Source organism: Helianthus annuus, chromosome 9 (genome assembly GCF_002127325.2).
Source record: "Helianthus annuus cultivar XRQ/B chromosome 9, HanXRQr2.0-SUNRISE, whole genome shotgun sequence".
In the NCBI taxonomy this organism is placed as follows: Eukaryota; Viridiplantae; Streptophyta; class Magnoliopsida; order Asterales; family Asteraceae; genus Helianthus; species Helianthus annuus.
In genome coordinates, this window is record NC_035441.2 from 176,739,432 (window position 1) to 176,767,128 (window position 27,697).

A 27,697-nucleotide genomic window follows, 5' to 3' on the forward strand; every position below is an offset into this window, starting at 1 on the left:
ATAATGCCCCATGCTGACTGGGATGACACGTGTCGGATAATGCCCCATGGTGGGGGCATTATATTTCTTCACCACTACACATGGTCTAAAGCATAACTGAGTCATATATACGGACACCATGGGTTTATCTTGGTATCAGAGTTAGGCTCACAACCTTCGTTATAAAACCCTAGATAGGGTGGCGGCGACACCGCCTTCGTCCTATCTAAAACCCTAATTTCCTTTTCATGTTTTTCGATTAAATACCTTCTTCCTGAGTTCCTGTTATCGTTCAAAGATAGATTCAGCAGCTGCCGTCATCACAAACACAACACCATAATCACATTTTCCGTCGCATCTTAACAGCCATCACTAAATCATAGTGTGGCCGCCACCACAAGCAGTCTTCGCTCTTGTCTCAACCACCGTTATAGCAGCCTCTGTCGCTTCCTCACTGACTAAGGTTCGCGGAAACAACTTGCACTTGGAACCCTAGTCGTCATCACCACAACGCGAGTTGTTGTCGCATTCACCACTAAGTGTCACTCTATAACAGGTCGCTGTTTACAAACAGTTTACTCTACACGCTACTCATTCATACAAAAACTACAATTCACACGGATGATGTATACGAGAAGTCTTGTGTGAAAAGGCATCATGCGAAAACTACAATTTACATGATAGTGCGAGTGTTCCACATCCGTGCAAAAAGTCATAGTTCGTGTAAAGATTACTGGCAAGAGTCAAGACAGCCGGAAACGAGTAGAAACAAACTGTGATCCATTCTCTATGAGGGTTTATTCTACTAGTCATCACAACAGGGCACTGGATCATGTCGAAGAATAAAAAAGAAATTATCTTTACATCTCACGCCATAATGTTTCCTGCACTTAGCTTGCGGGGGACTATTAGACTACAAATGATATTGTGTAATAGTATAGGGTAGTAGAGTAGAACATTGACTCTTATATATATTGATAAGAGTTAAATGCTTGGTTGGTCCCTGTGGTTTTAAAAAATTGCAGACTTGGTCCCAATGGTTTATTAATTACACGCGTGGTCCCTGTGGTTTTCAAAAATGCACTCGGTTGGTCCTCAACCCTAACATCAGTTAAATTTCTTAGTTAACTATGTGTGAAATGACTATATTACCCTTAGAACAATTAAAAACCTAAAACTATATTACCCTCTGCAGCATCATCTTCATCACCATCATCATACCCATTTCCCTCCCTCTGCTCTCTCTCGATCTCATCACCATCATCTTCTCCGATCTCCCTCGTCTCTGTTCTCCGGTAGCACCACACCTACCTCCGACAAACCCCCAACAACCACCTGCCATCTCCCCTTGTTTCACACGAACCCTAACCTAAATTACACAAATCCTAACCTGAATCATCGCACAGTGTGGCCGGCAACGGTGGGTCTCGACCGAGTGGTGATGATGATTACTCGAACGGTGAGATAGACGACAGAACAAACTCATGTCTGACCGGATTTGTTGTTTTCTAACATAATGGAAGGCGAATGGTATCGGGTGGGTTTAATTGGTGGTGACAGTGGTCGTGATGTCGTTTGGGGCTGTGAATGGTTGCGAGCAACGGATTTGGAAGCGTTGAATGACGGTGCAGGTGGGCCTCGAGGGCTGTGGTGGTTTGCGGCTGTGTCAACGGCAGTTCTAAGGTTCCGACGGTGTGTTTCATTTGTATGTAATTAGTTTTGTTATTTAATAAAGATTATCATTTTCCTTTGGGTTTAAGCAATTAAGCTTTCATTGTTATGCTCTGTAATTGCACGTCTGCTCTGTTCTTCACAGTTGTTGATGTGAATTGGAGTCTCCGGTCACCGGAATTTGATTCTGTTTTGAAACCAAACAATGTCTGATAATGTTCTAGTGTGTTTATTGGGTTTTATGCAAAATTGTGTCTGATAATGATGTGAATTGGTTTTTATTGGGTTGATGTGAGATCGAGAGAGAGCAGAGGGAAATGGGGATAGATGATGATGGTGATGAAGATAATGCAGGTTGTGGTGGGTTTATAAATAAAGTTAATAAGCGAGGGTGTTTTGGTCATTTAATGTCACACCCCGATTTCCACGTGTTTCACCGGTGGGCCCGGTGGGGGATTACCGTGACGATGTTGGCAACAATATAGTCAAACCACACAATTATATAATGCACAGCGGAAGCTTAAGATAAATATATAAATTTCAACCTCTGGTTGTAATATCAAATGTATTACAGAAGTTGAATATATCCACAGCGGATCAAAAATAATAAATATTGTTCATTCAGATGCAGCATCGAGTTTGCGAGACTATGTACGATGCTTAGGACGCCTATACCAGCCCATTTCGTATAGTACCTGCACTTAATCTTTTTGGGGAAAATACGTCAGTTTACACTGGTAAATACATTCAACTGACACATTTGAAAATGTTTATTAAAATTGATTTGAATGCACAAGGCACAAATTCTTTTATAACTTGGGAAAATTATTAGAAATCTTGTGAACGTTTTACATGTTCTTTTATGCGTTCAGTAGCCCGGGTCGTGCCGGGTTAAAGATTTATAGACACACCACATTGCGTAAAACCGTAGTATAAAAACCAACGGCTACGTCTTTTAATTTAATGTCGACAATATATACCGGGTGTACGCCTACACCGGGATGTCGATGGTCGTGGCCATTTCGTAAAATGATGCCAAGGATATCCGGGACAACGGTCATTAAACCCCCCAAAGGCTTTTAAGAAACAAAACTGTTTAAATGAGCCGATCATATTATTTAATTAACCACCTAAGCGATGGAAAAATATAATGCTCAATCAAGCGGTATTAACATACCGTAACCCAAGCCCATATAGGGGAAATAAGTTAAAGTATTTACCTTTGCAAGTATATATCCTTAATTCGATTAAATCGCCGATAGCTTACCGGGGCTCCTAATCTGGAACGAAGGTTTTAATTAACCTCTTAGAACCCTAACGGGTCTTTATATTGGCCGTGGCCTAGACCGGTTGGTTCCGATATATGAATATGGTTTAATCGCGCGAAAAGGCGAAAACCGAGAATGGAGTGTGATTCTGACCCAACAAGTTCAGAGACTTGTTTTATATGGGTTTATGGTTCACACTCTGGATTTTGGGGTTCAAATAATATAATTTGACCCGTATCGGCTAAATTATGAAAACAAGTTTCATGAGCCGAACCGTGCGCGCAATCGGCGAAACGGTTTACCATGGGAGTCTTACGCTTATTTCCTAAGTCAATATGCCTTAAAGAGGTTGTGGTATCAGTAGGATACCTCCCGTGATGCCCGTAACGAGTTTAAGTTAATATTACGCCCCGTTAGGGGCTTTTCGGTCATTTTAAAGACTTTTAAAGAGCTTTTCGAGTTCTACAGGAAATCTGAGTTTCCCGAACAGTTTATAAAGTCTAAAATACTTTACTTATTATTTAAAATCAGTAGCAACTGGAATCGGGTCAAAAGACCTCGTAGAACTCAAGTTTTGGCCGAAAAGGGCATATTCGGTATTTACCGAACCGTAGCCATAACCGCAGGTTATGAGCGAGGTAAAAATTATTAAAAATCTTTAAAATTCCCAAAATATTATTTTAATACAGTGGGTAAAAGTGTTGGTGACGAAATCTTGGTTTAGATGGGCGTTATGCTAATTGCGCCGTTTATTACAAAAGTTTATTTAAATTACGCTATTTAGCATAACTCTCATTCTAGACCTCGGATTGACGTGAAATTTTAAGGACATGCTTATAATTTAATAAGCAAGGTTCTGGTCCGTTCACGTGTCCGAAATACTCGTTTTATTTTCAAAATGCCGTTACGGTCAACTTTTAGGAGATTAACGGAAATGTGCAAAAGACTCGGATAACTCATGAACCGATCACAGAGGTTTATACCAATATGTGACCTGGTCCTAAGAGAGTCCTAAGGCATATCTATACCTCACTAAAACGGGTCAGAACTGAAGTCAAAGCAAAAGTCAAACTTTTGCGACATTCGGCTCCGAACCGGGTCAATATAGCAAATGGTCGATTCAAACGAGCGCAAACAAGTTTACATACTTATTTTCATGTTTTATGATTATCAAAATAGGTTCCATAACATGTACATTACAGATTATGTGCAAATTGGCAAAATGACTTTCTGTTGACTTTTTAAGTGCGCGTTTGACTCGATATTTGACATAGTTAGAGTGGTGATCAGAGGGAACCCTTTTAGGGGTTTATTACCCATATAAATACCAACTCAAAACTACTTTTGATTCGTCATAAGACTGAACTATCACTGATTTATTTTAAAGTCAAACCGTATTTACGACGGTTTGGTTTTTAGCTATTTACTAAGGAAATGTGAAACCACAAAGGGTTAGATCACTTACAGAAGCTTGAGAGAAGACTTAAGAACACAGAGGAATGCTAGAGAGCTCTTGGAATGATCAGTTGAGTGTGTTTGAAGTGTGGTGAACTTATGAGCCAAGTGTGGCTATTTATAGTGTTCAAAAGACCTCAAGATCATCACAACTCAGTCTACATTTGATCATGGATCATGGGCAGGTGTCCCTAAGTGATATGGGTCGAGCATAGGGTGCCCATGCCTCATTTATTGGTTGTTGGTCGTTCAAAGGCTCCAAAAGGCATGTAGTTACAACTTTCTGCATCTGGGCGTTCCACGCGGCCCGCATGGGAGTTCCATGCACTTTTAATGCGGGTCGCCTGAGTTTCAAATATCAGGCGCGTAAAAGAGGAGGCTCGCGGCCCGCCTCAACTTAAGCCTAACCTTCACGCGGGTCGCGAGAGGTCTGTTTTTCAGGTTTTTAAAATCTTTTGTAATGATTACGAAATCCTGGTAATTAATAACGAAATCTTTCGTAATGATTTACCTGACCTTTCGGGTTTGAAGGGGTAACTTTGCGGTTTGGCCCTCGGTTAATTACAACTAGGGACCTCGTGTTATTTACCCGCGTTGTTAAGTCCCCGGTTAGTTTATTAATTATTCAGAAAGCCTTAACTTTCATTATTGACGCTTTTAACCCTTCTCCCACGAATTCGATCGTAACTTTCTCGTTTCATAACGAAACTTCGCGAAATTTATATATTATATTTTAGTGAGTGTATAATACCGTTACAAGCCTTGGGAACGTCAAAGGGTCACTCAGAGGTATAATTAAACATGTTGACACGGTTAACCCCTGTAGCTTGTAATCTCTCACTTTCTTTCGTGTTTCGCTTCTGTACGATCTATGATTTATCCGTTTGAAGGTTCAAGCATTATTTAGGGTTATTATACAGTATATTTACCCTTGTTGACATTTATAACCCTCGAATTTATATACTTTCAAGGTTTGTCAAAATTAGTCCTTTATTTAATACCAATGCCACGTGTAAACAAATGACACGTGTTAACACATTATTGGACACAAAAATTCGAGGTGTTACATTTAACATGGACTTAACTGAGATATTTAACTGATGTTAGGGCTGGGGACCAACCGAGTGCATTTTTGAAAACCACAGGGACCACGCGTGTAATTAGTAAACCATTAGGACCAAGTCTGCAATTTTTGAAAACCACAGGGACCAACCAAGCATTTAACTCTATTGATAACGTTTGTAACTCTAATTAACACAATCATTACAATTTCTTATTATGTGGTTTATCTGACACAAAGTGAGCAAAAATAAATAAGATTGAAAAATCAAACTTACAGTGATTTGCTTAAGACCAGGGGTGGACCCACATAGAGCGGGTCGGGGCTCCGGACCCCAATGTTTTTTTAAAAAAATAGTAGATTTGGTATATTAAATTTTATAAGGACCCCATAAATACAATTAGGTGTACATTATAAAAAAACTGGTGTAGTGGTAAACCACCGTCTTTACCAACAAGAGATCATGGGTTCAATCCTTGTATAGCTTGTTTTTTTTTGTATTTTTTAAATCTAATTCAAACCTCGCTCTGACCCGACCCGAAAATTTTAACGTTTTGTTATGAAAATTTTGAACACCGAAAAAATGGACCCCATTGAAAAAAATCCTGAGTCCGCCACTGCTTAAAACCATATACGACTTAAGCAAGCAAAAATGATGAGAATGAATGGTATCATCAAAGCAAGGAAGTTAAGCCAAATAGACTATCTTCATCGAATCTCCATGTAAGAAGGTATTGTTGACATCAACCTGACAATATCCTAACCATGATAGGAAGTAACTTAAAAGTATTCATCAGTTTGAAAAGTTAACTACTCCTAGTGTAATAGACACCCTCTATTTTGATGAAAGCATTTGATAACAAGTCGAGCTTTATAGCAACTAACACAACCTTCAGGATGATTCTTGGTTTTGTCAACCCAGGTAAAACCATGATGTATTGCAAAATACATCTTTTTGTCATGTATAGTTTGTATATATTTCGTTTAGTTTATGTCGTTTTTAGTTTAGAATTAGCTACTATTGGTAGTTGTGTAAATTGCATGTCTCGGTTGCTGAAAACAACGAAAAAACGTGGAAAATATGCTAAGTTAGAAGAAGCAACGATAACCGGGTGAAACGCAGCTGAACAGGAACTGATAAACGAAAGAATGCTGGAAAAACTCACTGCCGCGTCACGCGGCCATGAAGCAGTTTAGCCTTCGCGTCACGCGATTTAATCATCCGGTTCACTTGTTCCTTACATCATTAATGCAAACATATAAATACATCATTCACAAGAACTCTAACCCTAATTACGAATTTGCAACATCTTGGGCAAAAACTTGGACGATATTGGAGCGTTTTCGGAGACTTTGAAGCATCGGTTGAAGTTTGGAAGCTCGAGGAAACATCCGGGTCGCGCTTTAATCATCTGGTTCACTTGTTTTTTACTTTCGATTATGAATCATGTTTTGTTTCGTTGAAAATACTCTTGTTTTGTGTTTGATTTACAACATGTCAGACTAAACGCTTTGTATTGCCTAGATTGTGATGAATGGTTTGTTAAATTTTTTAGTTTTATGATGGATGTTTGATTATTTATGGATTCTTTATGAAAGTAGTCAACTTGATTATCGGTTCGATGTGTATAGGGGCGTAGCTTAGTGTGAAGTGGGGGGTGCAAACCCCCCCCCCTAAATGTTTCGGTCAGAAGTGTAAAATTTCATATTTTTCGTCCAAAAATTTTAAAATTATATAGGGTTGTCCCCCCAATAATTTTGCCTAAATATTTATACAATATATAAATTGGGTCCCGTGACTTTCCGCCCCTCGGAACTTTTGGTCAAGCTCTGCCACTGAATGTGTATGCATGCTTAGTTTTGTTTAATTGTCTTTTATTGCTTCGTATGATTCTTGGTGGATGTCTTTCACATAATAAGTTCATGCTAGATTATAACTTTACATTGTGATCTTTTGGGTTAATTGGCCAATATATCTTAGAAGCGGTAATTGTTAATCAGATAAGTCTAAGTGTTCTACTAATCTCAATAGCTGAGAGGTGCGATGTTATTGTTAGGTCTAAGTTGATAAATTGCTAGGTAGGGTCTTCGTGAGGAGTCTGAACTAGTTTCCTTGTTAACCGTTGTCTATCAAGTCGAGTCGAGAACCCAAGTTTATCCTAGGTTTATAACCCATGAGGGAGTAAATCAAATTAGGGTACTTTCATAAACCACTTAGATAAACCGTGATGGAGTCTAGACCAACCGGTGTTTATAACAGCCTTTAGAGCTCCATAGGTGTCTTCCTGAGAAGGGTCAGGGGTCCTGCTTGGTGTCTCGATAGGTTTAACATTAGAATATCCTGGTTCCATAGTAACAAACATCTTAATAAAATCATCACTAGTACAATCCAGGATTCTAGTCAAGGTAGTTTTCCACTATCATCTGAGTACACCCGATTCATAATTCGTGTCTAGTTAACTTAGTTAATTAACTCGCAATTTTAGGATATTTAGAAACCCTCCCCCTCCAAATATAAAAACAGTTAGTGTCATATTGTCACAGCCCCCGATCCCTATCTCCCGGGAACGGGCGGCCGTGAGCCAGTTTCGGTGGTATCACATTTTATTTATCCAATTTGGCAGCGGAAATTTTCATCAGGATCGTAGTTAGGAAATATTTTAATCAGAGTAAACCACCATATTTATAACATTAAACATATGGGTAAAACCCCAAGTTTTCAATACACACGTTTCATAGGAATACATCCTATTTATTTGAATAAAAACATCCATTTTATTCTTAGGTAACTTTATTGCCACTTTTCCAAGCCTTCAGTGCTGTCCAGCTGGCTTCTATTTGGCTTTCACATTTTGTTACCTGAAACGCGTTTTAAAAACATTTTGTCAGTGGGAAATACTGGTGAGTGAATCCCAGTTTAATCAAGTTTAAATAAAAACCAATTGGCAGTATTGAGGGCACATCCGCAATTACATTTGTATCCAAGACATCACAATTAACATCAGTGGTACGGTCATACTCAACTTATGGGATGTTACCACGCCAGTAACCCATTTTGTATACAAAACCCCAACATACCCACTATAATTGTATTCTTTACAAATACTCAATAACTGTCATTTGCATAGAAAGGTATTTAAGGTTTTGTAAAAACAATTAATAAAAAGGAGATTACTCACAAAAATGAGCATATAAAAAGAAGGATCACTCACATTGCTGTTTTAGGTTTTTCGTTAGGGTTTCCTGGAGATAATCTATAAATTACACAAATGCACGTGTGTTAGTATAATAACCCATTTTAACATTAGTAATACCCTCCCCGAGACGGCATTCCAACGACTACGTCGGGCAGAACCACGACAGCCGTTACGGAACCCTAGATCAATCGGGCAGCGTATCTAATACGTCTCCAGGGGTTATAATACTTACATCGTAGCAGAACCTCGCTATTTTAGGGGGTATAATGCCCGGCTATAGTGTATACTACTTCAGAAATTTAGAAAGAAAGAAAGTTGTGAGCGAGATGGACTGAAGGCCCGTTGCTTCCTTTTATAGGGCTGAAATCGAGTTTCCACGCGGCCCGCGTGAAGTTTGGGCCAAGTCTACGCGGCCCGCGTCAACAGGCGGTCAACGCGTAGCTTGGTCCGGTCAGCGTATAGCTTCGACACGAGTTGGACACGTGTCATCACCGGGTTATGCCACAATTCCGAACACTCGCGGCCCGCATGGACTTAATCCACCATGTACGCGGCCCGCTTGGGCTTAGGGTTTTGGCAAATCCTGGTTACTACTCGCGCGGCCCGCATAGACTTGAGGTGAGGCCCTACGCGGCCCGCCTCAACTTAATAATTTATTGTTTTTATTTATTTTATATAGTATAATCTATCTTGGGGCTTGGTTTTCACATACGGGGTGCATATAAAGACAAGTTGATATATTTACAATATATATTAGGGTATCAGAAATATTATGAGGATGTCGGTTTTACCGAGGGTTGTTATATCCTCCCCACCTTGTTTTAGAGCTCGTCCTCGAGATCTACTGGAACAAGTATGGATATTTCTTTTTCATTTCTGACTCAAGCTCCCACGTATACTCGGGTCCTCTTTTGGAGTCCCACTTCACTTTGACCAGAACCAATCTCTTATGCTTGAGATTTTTAACTTTCCTATCTTCAATTTGTAGAGGCTTCTCCACAAACTTGAGTTGCTCATTAACCTCTATATCCTTAAGAGGTACTATGAGTGATTCGTCAGCTAGACACTTTTTAAGATTGGATACATGAAACACATCATGTATTCCTGCCATTTCCTCTGGCAGTTGTAGCTAATAAGCTACAGGTCCTATTCTTCGGATAATTTCAAAAGGTCCAATATACCTGGGGCTTAGCTTTCCTCTTTTGATGAATCTTACCACTCCTTTCCAGGGAGAGACTTTCAATAACACTTTATCTCCCACTTGAAATTCTAATGGTTTGCGTCTGTTATCAGCATAGCTCTTTTGGCGATCTCGTGCTGTTTTCAGTCGTTCCTTGACTTGAATGATTTTATCAGTTGTTTCTTGTACTATTTCAGGTCCAGATAATTGTTTTTCCCCAATTTCTGCCCAACAGACTGGGGTTCTGCACTTTCGTCCATAAAGTGCTTCGAATGGTGCAGCATTGATACTTGTGTGATAACTGTTATTATAAGAAAATTCTATCAAAGGTAAGTGTTCGTCCCAGTTACCTCCAAAATCAATTACACAAGCTCTAAGCATGTCCTCCATTGTCTGAATTGTCCTTTCGCTTTGTCCGTCCGTTTGAGGATGATAAGCTGTGCTTAGATTTAATCTGGTTCCCATTGCTTTTTGGAAACTTGACCAAAAATGAGAAGTAAAACGGCTATCTCTATCAGAAACAATTGATAAAGGAATGCCATGTAAGGAAACAATTTTATTTACATATAATTTGGCTAATTGTTCCATACTAAAGGTTTCCTTCATTGGTAAGAAATGAGCTGACTTGGTTAACCTATCTACAATCACCCAGATTGTATCATTACCTTTCCTTGTTTTAGGCAATTTGGTAACAAAATCCATTGTTATTAATTCCCATTTCCAAACTGGTATTTCTAATTGTTGTAACAATCCTGAGGGTTTCTGATGTTCAGCTTTAACTTGTGAGCAAGTTAAACATTTAGAAACATAAGCTGCTACATCCTTTTTCATTCCTATCCACCAGAAATTTTTCCTTAAATCCTGGTACATTTTATCACTTCCTGGATGCATCGTATATTTAGACTTATGGGCTTCTTCTAATATACGGTGACGTAAGTTTCCTAATTTAGGTATCCACATTCTCTTTTTATGGAATCTCCAAATTCCATCCGTTCCTTGTTCTAATTCCTTAATCATTCCCTTTAACTTTTCAGTATCTTCCTTGATTACTGATTCTTGTGCTTTTCTAATCTGATTGTTTAAATCTACTTGTAGATTTAATTTAAGAGAACGTACCCTTTTTGGTTTTTCGTGATATTTTCGACTTAAAGCATCAGCCACCACATTTGCTTTTCCTGCATGATACTGGATATCACAATCATAATCACTAAGCAATTCCATCCAGCGTCTCTGTCTCATATTCAACTCTTTTTGCCCGAAGACATATCTTAAACTCTTATGATCTGTGAATATGGTAAACTTACTACCATAAAGATAATGTCTCCAAATCTTAAGGGCAAAAATTATAGCTCCTAATTCCAAATCATGGGTTGAATAATTTCCTTCATGACTCTTAAGCTGTCTAGATGCATAAGCTATAACCTTTTGATGTTGCATCAATACGCATCCATAACCTAATTTAGAAGCGTCACAAAAGACTACAAAGTCTTCAGTTCCTTCTGGTAATGCTAGTATCGGTGCATGGGTTAATCTTTGCTTAAGGATTCTAAAGGCTTCTTCTTGTTTTGGTCCCCATTCAAACTTAACAGATTTACAAGTTAACTTAGTTAAAGGAATGGCTATTCTAGAAAAATCTCGAATAAATCTTCTATAATAACCGGCCAATCCTAAGAAACTTCTAACTTCAGTTGGTGATTCTGGGGTTTTCCATTTGGTAATTGCCTCTATCTTTGCTGGGTCTACATGAATTCCTTCATGATTCACTAAATGTCCGAGAAATTGTACCTGTTCTAACCAAAACTCACACTTCGAAAACTTAGCATAAAGCTTTTCTTTTCTTAACAAGCTCAAAAGTAAGTGCAAGTGCTTAGCATGCTCTTCTTTACTTTTGGAGTAAATTAGAATATCATCTATAAAGACAATTATGAATTTATCCAAATATGGCTTACATATTCGGTTCATCATGTCCATAAATGCGGCTGGGGCATTGGTTAAACCAAATGGCATGACAGTAAATTCATAATGACCATACCTTGTTCTGAATGCGGTTTTAGGAATATCCTCTTCCTGTACCTTTAATTGATGATATCCTGATCTTAAATCGATTTTAGAGAAAAATCGAGCTCCTTGAAGTTGATCAAACAAATCATCGATCCTCGGTAATGGGTACCGATTCTTAATCGTGACTTTGTTCAATTCCCGGTAGTCAATGCACATACGCATTGATCCGTCCTTCTTTTTAACAAATAAAATCGGCGCTCCCCATGGCGATGAGCTCGGCTGTATGAATCCCTTTTCCAACAACTCGTCTAGTTGTTTCTTCAGTTCTTGCATTTCAGCGGGTGCTAAACGGTAAGGTGCTTTGGCAATCGGTGCTGTTCCGGGTAACAGCTGAATTCTGAATTCAACTTCCCTGTCTGGCGGTAGTCCTGGCAATTCTTCTGGAAAGACATCTGAAAATTGGGATACCACTGGGATATCTTTTACTTCTTTTCCTTTAGTGTTAGTGATTATAGAAATCAAATACACTATAGATCCTTTCCTTATACAACTTGCAGTTTTCATCACAGAGATGAATTTAGTGGATCTAAAAGGTTTATCTCCTTTAATTGAGATCTTTTCACCTCTTGGTGATTTTAATTGAATTGTCTTTTGATCACATAAAATACTGGCTTTATTGGCTATTAACCAATCCATTCCTAACACCACATCAAATCCTACCAGATTCATTGGGTAAAGGTTTGCCATAAATTTTTGATTAAAAATTTCTATTCTTGCTCCCTGCAAGATTTCAGAAATCTTAACAGTTTCTCCATTTGCGGTTTCCACTAGACATTCTTGTGGTAGTTTAGTTAATGATTGATTTAGGAGTTTGCAAAATGAAGTATTAATAAAACTTTGGTTTGCACCAGAGTCAAATAATACTTTAGCAAAAATATCATTAACTAAAAATGTACCAGCAATGACGTCTGGAATCATCCTGGCTTCCTCTGTAGTTAGCACGAATGCTCTGGCATTTTTAGGATTTTTGTTGGTTGCAGCTGGAGCCAATTTCGGACAGTTTGTCCTAATGTGACCTTTTTCCCCACAATTGAAACACATTCCATTACTGGATTTCTTCTTGCAATTCTCTTCCTTGTGTCCTGGGGCCTTGCAAAAATTACAGTAAGTAGAGCATCTTCCAGAATGCTTCTTTCTGCAGGCTTTGCAGTAGGGTGCAGAGGTAGAACCTACATTCCTACGATTGGAATTCCCAGAACGGAATTCTTGAGTAAGCCTTTGGGTTAGGTTTCTCCTCTGGTCTTCTTCTCTAGTACGGATTAACTCATCTGTCAAGGTATTAGCTAGTTCTACAGCTTCCTCTATGGTTTGGGGTCTAGCTGCCTTGACTACATGTCTAATTTCTCCAATTAATCCCCAGATGTAACGGGAGATTAATACCGGTTCAGGTGATGCAAGGGTAGGTACTATCCTAGCATATTCAAAGAATGTGGTAGTGTAACCCTTACTGTCTACCCCGGTCATTCTTAGATTCAGAAACTTATTTGCTATCTGTTCTTTTTCATTGGGAGGGCAGAATTTCCTTTCGACCATGTTCTTGAATTTTTCCCATTCCATATTATAAATCCTATCACTTCCTCTGGATTGGAGGATAGTGTTCCACCATTCTAAGGCTGCATTTTTAAACAGATTTGAAGCAAACAGTATTTTATCTTCTTCAGCACACTTGCTTATTTTCAGAACTGCCTCAGTTTTCTCTATCCAGCGTAAAGCTGCAATGGGTCCTTCATTGCCCGAGAATTCTATTGGTTTACAGGACCAGAATTCCTTGTAAGAACAACCATGTGGCATGGTTCTTCTTCTTTTGGGAACGGGCGCTTGAAGTATGGGTCCATTGTTCACGCTGTTTTCTGGTTCAGTTGGTCGCTTACTGCTATGCTTACTTTTATTATTCGCTTTCTGAACTGTTTGAATAATAAATGGCATCGCATCTATAATTCCTTGTGCCACAATATGCTGAACGGCACTATTATCCATTTGGTTTCCGTTGTTATTATTGTCCGAATTCTCATTAACCACGTTAATGTTACTCTGGTTATCGTTATTCAGATTTTCTTGATTTCCCGCGTCGGCCATCTGAATTTTAGACATTTACCAAATATTAATATCACAATTAATATTTGAATATATCCAATCACATAACACGCACGTTTACCCAAAAACGTCGAGCATTGCGACTTTTACTCTATTTATATAGTATGCATCAATACACACCAGTACAGAAATAAAAATTACAGTACCGACTGAAATGTAAAGCTACAATACTAATAGTATGCATCCGTAGTTTTTTTTTTTTTTTTTTTTTTTTTCTAACACATACACACATATATTATTATATTATTATTATTATTATTGTTTCTACCATCACCTTCACTGATATGGATTCATCCAAAAATCCATATTACGCTCATCGTATTTCCATACGAGGCGTTCTCCCACCTGTCGCATACGATCACTGCTTTCTAAAATTTCCTCCCCAAAAGTCCTAAGTTCCTGGACATTTTCTGCACTCATTGGGGGTGCAGGTTCTAGGATTGGGTTTGGAAACTGAGGTACGGGTTCCTGATACGGAGGCATAGGGGCTTGGTACGGGTATGGATTCTCTAAAATTTCCCTAACATATGCATCACTAATGTTGTAGGGATCTTGAGGATCTAACCCTGGATAAGCTCCTAAATTGGGCATTGGCACATTTTCCTGTATTGGGTTTTGTTGCACATAGTCCCTAACATCGTCCCACCAGGGGTCGTAGTTGTTTGGGTCTAGAGGATCAGGTGCAGGTACCCTAGGTATTTCCTCTGGGTTGAGATCAGGCATTTCTATCTGGTTTTCTATTTCCATGGGTTGATCAGGATTTTGTGGTTGGGGTGCTAGCATTTGTTCCAGGTTTGGGTCGGCAGCAGTGGTTGCTAAAATATGGATATTAGCGATACCCCTATTGAGCATATCCTGATTATAAGTATCAGTTTCTCTTTTTGCTGCGGCTAACACTCGCTGTTCCTGCAACTTTTTCATTCTTTTCCTACGCTCGTGCGCTCCCCTACTGAACCATCCCCTCTTTTTCTGAGGAAATGGCTCTTCAGACTGAGCCTTAAACACAAAGATCCCTTCTTCTGTGTCAGCAGAATACCCTGAGAGGGCAGGCTGAGAAGAGGAGGTGCCTTCGCTCCTAGGCGAACCAGACAGTTGACGATAGACGTCAGAAGGTCCTTGGTCACTCATACTGTAAACTAACAAATAGTCAGATAACACATAGCAAGAAATACAATTATACACGTATTTCCATAATTTATTTCCTAACACTTTGAATTTTGATGTCAGCAGAACACTTCTGTGGCTGAATCAGTGGCATAGCTCTGATACCACCTTCTGTCACAGCCCCCGATCCCTATCTCCCGGGAACGGGCGGCCGTGAGCCAGTTTCGGTGGTATCACATTTTATTTATCCAATTTGGCAGCGGAAATTTTCATCAGGATCGTAGTTAGGAAATATTTTAATCAGAGTAAACCACCATATTTATAACATTAAACATATGGGTAAAACCCCAAGTTTTCAATACACACGTTTCATAGGAATACATCCTATTTATTTGAATAAAAACATCCATTTTATTCTTAGGTAACTTTATTGCCACTTTTCCAAGCCTTCAGTGCTGTCCAGCTGGCTTCTATTTGGCTTTCACATTTTGTTACCTGAAACGCGTTTTAAAAACATTTTGTCAGTGGGAAATACTGGTGAGTGAATCCCAGTTTAATCAAGTTTAAATAAAAACCAATTGGCAGTATTGAGGGCACATCCGCAATTACATTTGTATCCAAGACATCACAATTAACATCAGTGGTACGGTCATACTCAACTTATGGGATGTTACCACGCCAGTAACCCATTTTGTATACAAAACCCCAACATACCCACTATAATTGTATTCTTTACAAATACTCAATAACTGTCATTTGCATAGAAAGGTATTTAAGGTTTTGTAAAAACAATTAATAAAAAGGAGATTACTCACAAAAATGAGCATATAAAAAGAAGGATCACTCACATTGCTGTTTTAGGTTTTTCGTTAGGGTTTCCTGGAGATAATCTATAAATTACACAAATGCACGTGTGTTAGTATAATAACCCATTTTAACATTAGTAATACCCTCCCCGAGACGGCATTCCAACGACTACGTCGGGCAGAACCACGACAGCCGTTACGGAACCCTAGATCAATCGGGCAGCGTATCTAATACGTCTCCAGGGGTTATAATACTTACATCGTAGCAGAACCTCGCTATTTTAGGGGGTATAATGCCCGGCTATAGTGTATACTACTTCAGAAATTTAGAAAGAAAGAAAGTTGTGAGCGAGATGGACTGAAGGCCCGTTGCTTCCTTTTATAGGGCTGAAATCGAGTTTCCACGCGGCCCGCGTGAAGTTTGGGCCAAGTCTACGCGGCCCGCGTCAACAGGCGGTCAACGCGTAGCTTGGTCCGGTCAGCGTATAGCTTCGACACGAGTTGGACACGTGTCATCACCGGGTTATGCCACAATTCCGAACACTCGCGGCCCGCATGGACTTAATCCACCATGTACGCGGCCCGCTTGGGCTTAGGGTTTTGGCAAATCCTGGTTACTACTCGCGCGGCCCGCATAGACTTGAGGTGAGGCCCTACGCGGCCCGCCTCAACTTAATAATTTATTGTTTTTATTTATTTTATATAGTATAATCTATCTTGGGGCTTGGTTTTCACATACGGGGTGCATATAAAGACAAGTTGATATATTTACAATATATATTAGGGTATCAGAAATATTATGAGGATGTCGGTTTTACCGAGGGTTGTTATACATATTAGTGTCAGTCTAGATAGTTTAGTTAACGTAGTTAAATGTGGGTTCGATTTCCAAACTTACTTAGCTTTACAAGAGTCGATCGGTTCGCTTGCCGATTAGTAGTTTAGTCGAGTTTAGAAAGTCTAAAGTATTACTTAGTGTCTAAATTATGTTAATTTAGGTTATTTTTATTAAACTATTTTAGCACATCAACCATCAAAGTTGAGTTTAAAAGGACCACCAACCAACACTCAAATTAGATTGAAGTGTACAACAACAATTTATGTCTGCATGACATCCCACCAAAATGGACAATTTGTGTTTATATGAAAATGGATGGTGGCTCGAAATTTGGGGGGGGGGGGGTGGAGAAGGAAGTGCTCAAGGAACTATTTAGGTTGTCGGGTACGAAGAAGAAAGTGATTAGGGAACTGTTGGAAATTTTGTGAAAATAGCATTTTCACAAATATAGGAAAATGACTTTTTCCTATTTTGGACTAGAAATAAATATAATAAAATGAGCGGGTTTTATATATTTATTTGTGGGTTTGTGTTCTATGTTGGAAGGGCTTCGCAACGAACTAAACCACGTCCAAAACGGAGCTAAGATGAATGAGATATCGATGCTCAAAGTTTGGTGTTTGAAACTTGAATGCTGAAATATGTGGGAAAGTGGCACCTAGTCCCACATCGGATGAGAGATGGAACTTAAAGGGGTATTTAAGTAGGATCTCTCCATCCTTATTGTTTCATGGAAGCACTCACTAGTGTACTCGCGAAGGGTGCGGAGAACCTTAACTCGCACTCGCACTCGCACGCGCGCGCGCGCCCGCGCGTGGCGTGGGCGATGAGGCGCTTTGATGGCGCACTTTGCACTTCGCACGCTCGCATCGCCGCGAGAGAGCCGCCTTTGTATTTTTGACCGCGTGCGCGTGGTGGAAGAACAAGGGTTGCAAGGACCAAGTGGTTGGTGATGTTTCGCGCATGCGCATGACGTGGCAGTCATGCGTGCGAGTACACATAGCGCGCGGTTGCGCGCATGGTGCATGCGCACTGAGGTGTCGTGCGCGGCGCACCTAAGTGAGCCAAAACGGCGCGACTGTATGGCGTGCTCGTAGAGGCTCACAGGTGACGTGGCACACGCGCGCATGGCAGTGAGCTAAGTGGACGCACCGCGCATGCGGGTGCAGACCTGCGCGCGCGCATGGCAATGAGCCAAGTGGACGCACCACGCATGCAGATGCAGACCTGCGCGCGCGCGCGCAGGAGCTTCCAGCAGCAGTTAATGCTATGCAGTTACATCTCAGCATTCGAAACTAACGAAGTTAATGCGTTTGACTAAGAATTAAGTGACGAATTAAAGTGCATTAAAGACGTCTAATGCAATTTAATTCTCCATTTAATTCATTTTTGAGTTTCTTCTAGACCTGCAGTATAAATAGGAGGTTCCTATGGCAGATTCCACACACCGAAATTCATAAGCTTCATACAATCTTCTCTCTACAGAATTTATCATTTTCTCTCAAGGCGCAAGGTACTCGTTCGGGTTGAAGTCAAGACCGGCAGTGCAACTGCTTGAGGCTGTTGTATCCTGGAAACAAACTTGTTCTCCTGGGAGACACGAAATTTGTTTTAAAGGACCCGTGTCTAACACGATCCTCAGCCAAGAACAGTTTCGTCTGTTCGAGTTTTCTGTCTTTGTTTTTCCCTTTTTCAGTTGTAATTGTATTTCTTTTCAGTTGTAATTCTGTTATTGTTGTTGTATTTCAAGTTAATAAATTATTTTATTTATTTTACACGAACGGATTCCTACAATCTTAAAACAAATTTTAAAACACCGTTCGTGTAGAATCACAAACTTCTCTGCTGTGAATTCAATTTTTTTTTCTCTCACAGCAGGTTGTGTTTTAAAAAAGATTTTTCTCTGTTTTGATTCAAAGGAGCGACTTTGTCAAAACAGGACTCTGTTCTTCTACTCCTTCTTCGTCTTTGGGTTCTAAGATCTTTTCTTGTAGTCTTCAAAGTTGGACTTAGAAGCTACGAGGCTGATTTTGTTACTCATCGATCTTGTTAGTAAAATAATAAATCAGCACATTTATTATTCTAACAGTTTTATTAACTTGGTTTTGTGGAATTTTTCAGAATGTCGACTGAAAATACCAACGTCAACGTTGTTGTCGGTACCCCAGCCAACACTGTGGGAGCGTCCACAGTGGCAAATCATGCTGAACGACCCGAGAAGTTCTCGGGTCTCCACTTCAAGAGGTGGCAACAGAAGATGTTCTTCTACTTGACCACCATGAACCTTGCGAGGTTCTTGACGGAGACTGTTCCCCAACCTGCGGAAGGGGAGACCGATGCTCAGGCTCTGAGCGCGGTAGAGGCATGGAAGCACTCGGACTTTATATGTTGAGGCTATGTTCTCAATGGTCTCACGGATGCCTTGTATAATGTGTACTATAATATCAAGACTTCCAAAGAATTATGGGAGTCTTTGGAGAAAAAGTACAAAACGGAGGATGCGGGAACAAAGAAATTTGTTGTCGCCCGTTTCTTGGACTTCAAAATGGTTGATAACAAGACTGTTATGAACCAAGTCCAAGAGTTACAAATTATACTTCATGACATCCACGCTGAGGGTATGGTACTCAGCGAGACGTTTCAAGTGGCTGCCATTATTGAGAAATTACCTCCTGCTTGGGTGGACTTTAAGAATTATCTTAAACACAAGCGAAAGGAAATGTCGATTGAGGATCTTGTCGTCCGTCTTCGTATAGAGGAGGACAACAGGGTGGCCCTAAAAGGCACCATTTTGCAAGCTTCGGCTAAGGCAAACATGGTGGAAGTTGAGGAGTCCTCAAAGGGTAATAAGGCAAAACGGGGTAAGAAGGACAGCAAAGGGAAAGCAAAGGTTAACAACCTTGGGCCGAAAAAGGGGGCTGTGAAAAAGAATCCTGCGCCTTTCCAAGGTACTTGTTACAATTGTAACGAGACGGGGCACCGTGCTAACCAATGCAACAAACCTAAGCGTGAGCGTGCGCACATGGTTGATGAGGATGGTATGCCTCTAATCGCAATGATAACCGAGGAAGCGGCTATGATTGAAGAAGTCAACGCAATGGGTGAAAACCCAAAAGGATGGTTCGTTGACACGGGTGCAACCCGCCATGTTTGTGGAGACAAGGCTCTTTTCTCTACATTCAAGGAAGCGTCGGGTGAAGAAAAGCTTTATATGGGAAATAAAGCTACTGCTAGCATCAAGGGGGAAGGCACGGTCGTCTTGAAGATGACTTCGGGCAAGGAGCTTACCTTGACAAATGTGCTTTATGTCCCAGAGATTAGGAAGAATCTCGTGTCGGGATGGATGCTCAACAAGTTTGGATTTCGTCTAGTGTTTGAATTGGACAATTTTGTCTTGTCTAGACGTGGAATGTTTGTTGGAAAGGGCTATGCCCTTAATGGAATGTTTAAAATGAATGTTTCGGTTGTAAACGAAAACAAGAATATGAATGAAAATGTTTCTTCTACTTACATGATTGAGTCTTCTAATGTTTGGCATGGTAGACTAGGACATGTAAATTTTAATTCATTACGACGTTTAATTAAATTAAACTTATTACCAACATTCCATATCGAGTCCAATCACAAATGCGAGACATGTGTTGAATCCAAACTTACGAGATCATCGTTTAAATCGGTTGAACGAATAACCGAACCCCTTGATTTAATTCATACCGATGTGTGTAATTTAAAAGCGGTTCCCACGCGTGGAGGAAATAAGTACTTCATCACGTTTATTGATGATTGTACTAAATATTGCTACGTGTATTTACTTAAGAGTAAAGACGAAGCAATAGAGAAGTTTATCTTGTACAAAAATGAAGTTGAGAATCAACTTAAAAAGAAGATAAAAGCTTTGAGAAGCGATCGAGGAGGTGAATATGTTGCACCTTTTGCCGATTTGTGCGCAAAAAGTGGCATTATACATGAGTGTACACCTCTTTATTCTCCACAATCAAATGGCGTGGCGGAACGAAAGAACCGCACGTTGAAAGAAATGATGAACGCCATGTTGATAAGCTCGGGAGTGAACCGAGAAATGTGGGGGGACGCCATTCTCTCAGCAAACTATCTTTTGAACAAGATACCCTTGAAAAATAGGGACGAAACTCCATATGAGTTATGGAGAAAAAGGAAGCCTTCGTACAAATACTTGAAAGTGTGGGGGTGCCTAGCTAAGGTGATTGTACCACCTCCTAAGGCTCTTAGGATAGGACCCAAAACTGTTGATTGCATTTTCATTGGATATGCACATCAAAGTAGTGCGCATCGTTTTCTTGTATATGAATCCAAGAATCCCGATGTACACAAACACACTATCATGGAGGCAAATCCTAATATCGTCTCATATTTTGAGAATGTGTTTCCTATGTTAGGACAAAGACATGCGCCTTCATCAAGAGCGGTTGATGAAGCCGGTCCAAGTTCGTCTACATGGTTAGATGAAGCAGGACCAAGTTCATCTACTAGGTTAGATGAAACTCATGAACGACCTGAGGTCGAGGAGGGTGAGCTTAGACGAAGAAAACGACAAAGGGTTGAAAAATCCTTTGGTCCAGACTTCATGAGCTATATGGTTGAGGGTGAGCCCAATACCTACCGCGAAGCGGTTACCTCCGCGGAAGGACCTCAATGGCAAGAAGCAATTATTAAGAATGAAATTGATTCTATATTGCAAAATCATACTTGGGAGTTAGTAGATCTTCCACCTGGTTGTAAACCACTTGGATATCGTTGGATATTCAAAAGGAAGATGAAAGCTGACGGAAGTATTGATAAATACAAGGCAAGGTTAGTGATCAAAGGATTTAGACAAAAGGAGGGTCTAGACTACTTTGATACTTACTCGCCTGTAACGCGAATAACCTCTATACGATTGGTTCTTGCAATTGCGGTTCTAAGAAATTTGGAAGTTCACCAAATGGATGTAAAGACCGCATTTCTAAATGGCGATTTAGAAGAAGAAATTTACATGGAACAACCTGAAGGTTTTTCCGCCCCTGGAAACAAGGGTAAAGTGTGTAAATTGGTCAAGTCTTTGTATGGCTTGAAGCAAGCTCCAAAACAATGGCACCAAAAGTTTGATCATGTCATGATTGACAATGGTTTCAAAATAAATGAGTGCGACAAGTGTATTTATTTTAAAGACACACCAAGAGGTTATGTGATTTTATGTCTTTATGTAGATGATATGCTTATCATTGGGAGTGATGATAAGATGATCAACTCAACGAAAGACATGTTGAAAGCGAGGTTTGACATGAAAGACATGGGTCTCGCGGATGTGATTCTTGGAGTAAAAATCACTAGAACCCAAAACGGTCTTGTGTTGAGTCAATCTCACTATGTGGACAAGATCCTTGGGAAATTCAATTCGGACGATACGAGTATAGCTCGAAGTCCAATTGATAATACCCAACGCCTAAGGAAGAATAGAGGCGAAAGTGTTTCTCAGTTAGAGTACTCAAGGATCATTGGTAGTCTCATGTATCTAATGACATGTACTAGACCCGACTTAGCATATGCTGTAAGCAGGCTAAGTAGATACACCAGTAATCCGAGCGAGGATCATTGGAAAGCTATCACGAGGGTGCTTAGATACATAAGATACACGAGAGACTATGGATTGCATTATACCCGTGATCCAGCAGTGATCGAAGGATACACTGACGCGAACTGGATATCGGATATAAAAGATCATAGATCGACAAGTGGATATGTCTTTACACTTGCTGGCGCAGCTATAGCTTGGAAGTCTTCCAAGCAAACGGTTATAGCTAGATCTACGATGGAATCCGAATTCGTCGCTTTAGATAAAAGCGGGGAAGAGGCGGAGTGGCTACGTCAATTTGTGGAAGATATTCCAAGATGGCCAAAGCCGTTGACGGCAATCTGCATACATTGTGACAATCAATCTGCTCTTGCTAGAGCACAAAGCATGATGTACAATGGCAGATGAAGGCATATTCGACGTAGACACAACATGGTACGACAACTTATCTCAACGGGTGTTATCTCAGTTGACTATGTGAGGTCAAATGAGAACATTGCGGACCCGTTAACAAAAGGCTTAAGCACAGATAAGGTGTATAGGTTGTCAAGAGGAATGGGACTAAAGCCCATAGATGAAGGGAATATGAGGGAAACCTAACCTAGTTGACTGGAGATCCCAAGATCTAGGTTCAATAGGCAAACTTAATCATAAACCCAAAGGGAGTCACTGTGGGGGGTGCCCCAAAAATCAATAAAGGGAGTAGTATACTTCCTAGTCCATTCCAATCAGTGACATGAAGGAAAGGTTAAGCATGTTGAGGTTAAGGATTTTGAGGAAATCCAAATTAACCATGATGCTTTTAATGATTCAGAGGAATCACCTATGTTAGAGAGAAGTAGGGTCGCTTCGAATGGATTTGTGGGGAGGCGCAAATCCTAGAGCTCTCGCAGAACCAGGAACGTGTTCCATGACCATGAACGGACACAACCATGAGGTCTTGACTCGACTAGGGAGAGTATTGTGTGAATGTATATTGTCGCCTACATAAATGGGGGATTGTTCAAGGACACCGCGTCTACAAGACCCTAGGAGGCTAAGTATGCTTCACAAAAGTAGGTTCAAAGGCTACACCTACCTATCTTGCAATGCTCAACTGTTGAACGTGTATCGTTGAAACTTGATAGATCGATTTCTATTCATGTGGGGGATTGTTGGAAATTTTGTGAAAATAGAATTTTCACAAATATAGGAAAATGACTTTTTCCTATTTTGGACTAGAAATAAATATAATAAAATGAGCGGGTTTTATATATTTATTTGGGGGTTTGTGTTCTATGTTGGAAGGGCTTCGCAACGAACTAAACCACCTCCAAAACGGAGCTAAGATGAATGAGATATCGATGCTCAGAGTTTGGTGTTTGAAACTTGAATGCTGAAATATGTGGGAAAGTGGCACCTTGTCCCACATCGGATGAGAGATGGAACTTAAAGGGGTATTTAAGTAGGATCTCTCCATCCTTATTGTTTCATGGAAGCACTCACTAGTGTACTCGCGAAGGGTGCGGAGCACCTTAACTAGCACTCGCACTCGCACACGCGCGCGCGTGGCGTGGGCAATGAGGCGCAATGTGGCGCTTTGATGGCGCAATTTGCACTTCGCACGCTCGCATCGCCGCGAGCCGCCTTTGTATTTTTTACCGCGTACGCGTGGTGGAAGAACAAGGGTTGCAAGGACCAAGTGGTTGGTGATGTGGCGCGCATGCGCATGACCCTGGTAGGTCCGCGCGCAGTGGCGCATGACGTGGCAGTCATGCGCGCGAGTACACATGGCGCGCGGTTGCGCGCATGGTGCATGCGCACTGAGGTGTCGTGCGCGGCGCACCTAAGTTAGCCAAAACGGCGCGACTGTGTGGCGTGCTCGTAGAGGCTCACAGGTGACGTGGCACACGCGCGCATGCGCGCATGGACCTGAGTGAGTATGGCGCCCGCGCGCATGGCAGTGAGCCAAGTGGAAGCACCGCGCATGCAGGTGCAGACCTGCGCGCGCGCGCATGGCAATGAGCCAAGTGGACGCACCGCGCATGCAGGTGCAGACCTGCGCGCGCGCGCAGAAGCTTCTAGCAGCAGTTAATGCTGTGCAGTTACATCTTAGCATTCGAAACTGACGAAGTTAATGCGTTTGACTAAGAATTAAGTGACGAATTAAAGTGCATTAAAGACGTCTAATGCAATTTAATTCTCCATTTAGTTCATTTTTCAGTTTCTTCTATACCTGCAGTATAAATAGGAGGTTCCTATGGCAGATTCCACACACCGAAATTCATAAGCTTCATACAATCTTCTCTCTACAGAATTTATCATCTTCTCTCAAGGCGCAAGATACTCGTTCGGGTTGAAGTCAAGACCGGCAGTGCAACTGCTTAAGGCTGTTGTATCCTGGAAACAAACGTGTTCTCCTGGGAGACACGAAATTTGTTTTAAGGGACCCGTGTCTAACACGATCCTCAGCCAAGAATAGTTTCGTCTGTTCGAGTTTTCTGTCTTTGTTTTTCCCTTTTTCAGTTGTAATTGTATTTTTTTCAGTTGTAATTCTGTTATTGTTATTGTTCTTGTATTTCAAGTTAATAAATTATTTTATTTATTTTACACGAACGGATTCCTACAGGAACCGATAGAAACTTCATATGAGGATGAATACGCAAAAAAAAAAAAAGGAAAGATTGGGATGACAAGAGATTAATAAGAAAAGTTGTTATAGCACAAATATCATATACCAAGATTTTGTTGGTAATTGTGTATTTGACAATACGCAAGGAAGCTCCGACAAATAACATATTTTCCTTTTAGAAACTTTATATTTTTCAAGGAGTATATTGTTAGAATCAACACAAAGTTGTTGCATTAAAGCTTGAGTTCATACATCATCACAGGCCGGACATATAGTACAAGTACCCAGATTTGGACCTAGGGCCTCTAAAAAATAGGACCCCACTTAAAAGAAAATTAATATGCGAGTTAAATGCTTGGTTGGTCCCTGTGGTTTTCAAAAATTGCAGACTTGGTCCTAGTGGTTTACTAATTACACGCGTGGTCCTTAAACTTGTCAAAAATGCACTCGGTTGGTCCCCAGCCCTAACATCAGTTAAATTTCTCAATTAAGTTCATGTTAAATGACCAAAATATCCTTCCTTATTAACAAACCCACTGCATCTTCATCATTATCATCATCTTCATCACCTGAGTCTCACCCTAACCATCATCATCCGACAGGTCTAGGGCTAGAGGTGTACAAAAAAACTGATTACGCGATCGAAACCGGAAAAAAAACCGGAACCGGTTTTTCTAAAAACCGGTTTTTTTTTTAACCGGTTCGGTTACAACCGGTTAGACCGGTTATAAACCAGTTTCAGTTTTTGTTTGCCGGTTCGGTTATAAAACCGGTTTGGAAAAAACCGGTTTAAAAATCGATTTTTTTTAAAAACCGGTTAAAAAACCGGTTAACTGATAACGTTTAAAAAAAACCGGTTAAAATAACCGGTTAAAACCGGTTTTTTTCGCCCAGCATTAACAAACGGTCATATGACCGTTACAACCAAAATAGAGCCGTTTTTTTTGTTTTTTTTTGACCAAAAATCATCTCAAAGTTAGTATAAAAGGGTGGTGGGTGTTTAGGTTCATTCACAACACTTGATAACCTTCAAAATCTCTAAAAAAGTCCCTCATTCTTGTTCCATAACTCTCAAACTCTCAAAACGCTATGGCAACGTCTAGTGCTCATGATTCGGTCCATGTTGGCGAGTCTACAACCGACACGGTGATTCGTGTTGTTCCAACAAAACGCAACCCCGAGATTTGGTCACATTTTGATTTGTGCGAGATGGCCAACGGTAAAAGAAAAGCGCGTTGTCATCATTGTCTAGGTTTTTACGAAGGAGAAGTTTACGAGGACGAGGTCGAAGCCGAATTGACAACCCCAATGACCGACGAAGAAGCCGAATTAGATGAATTCCTACGCAATAGTTCGAGTTCGGGTTCGGCCGAAGAAGATTAAACGACGCTTCTCAAGATATATTTTAGTATTGTAGTTCCACTAAAAAAATATATATATATTAGTGGACGTTCTTGCGGATTAATAGTTTAAGTTTACGCATTTCGTTTGTTATGTTTATCGTTCGTATTTCATTGTTATGTAACCGTTTGTTCCAAAACTAATGATATTATTATGTGTTTAACTTTTTATAAGTTTATTGTTAATTTTTTTTATAAAAAAATCTGCATTTAGCTGAAAAAAACAGCTCAATTAGCTGAAAAAAGGAAAAAAAAACTTGCTGTTAAGTTTCTACAGACCGGTTTTTTTTCCGGTTTTTTTTCCGGTTTTTGTTAACCGGTTTTTTTAACCGGTTTCAAACATTCCGGTTATTAATTGACAGATAAACCGGTTTTTTTAAAAACCGGTTACAACCGGTTACAACCGGTTAGGACCGGTTAGAATTTTATCCACTAAAAACCGGTTATTAACCGTAACCGGTTAATAAAAAACCGGTTTTTTTTTTGGCTGAAAATAACCGGACCGGTTATTAACCGTAACCGGTTTTCCAAATTAACCGATTTGTACACCTCTATCTAGGGCCTGTCACCGCTGCCCCTCTTTCTCCCTCTCATCTCTCTCGTCTCGATTCCTCTCTCTCTCTCATTTCTGAACTGCGAGTGCGGGTTTTGTGGTGGGATTCACAGCAGGTTGGCAATTAGCACTTGTGACACTTGCTGTGGTGCCTTTGATTGCTATAATTGGAGCTATTCATATGACAACACTGACGAAATTGTCCTCTAAAAGCCAAGAAGCTCTTTCAGAAGCTGGAAACATTGTTGAGCTGGTGACTTTCATCTGACTTCCCTTTAATAAAAAAAAATGGTTTCAAGAAATTGGTAATTTTCCTCTGTTTTTTTATGAGATGAAATCAATCTTTAATTTAATTTATCAACCGGGAACTGGGCATATCCATGAATTTTAGCTATATATAGCTGTGTGTTTTAGCTATTGGTAATTTAATATGAAGCCGCTCAATCAACCACGGCGGCGAAACCTCAAATCTCATCGTCCAACCGTTCATTTCTCAAGTTCTCCGTTCGGAATTGCTCATCCGGAACCGATACCGATACCGACACGTCACGCAAGGTAATTCTATTTGTGTTTCGTTTCGTTTTCGATTAGTTTGTGATTTGATTGTGCATTGTTTGACTAGTGTCTTTATCTATGATTATCTTGCTTTGCTGTTGAATTTGATTGAGATTGCTGAAATCTTTTGGGGAGGTTTGTGATTCGTGAGTCTGCTGTTAAAGCACCGAGTTAACTGAGAAATCTTTTGGGTGGGTTGGTGATGAAGATGATGATGGTGATGAAGATGATGCAGAGGTTTAGGTTTTTAATTGTTCAAGGGTAATGTAGTCATT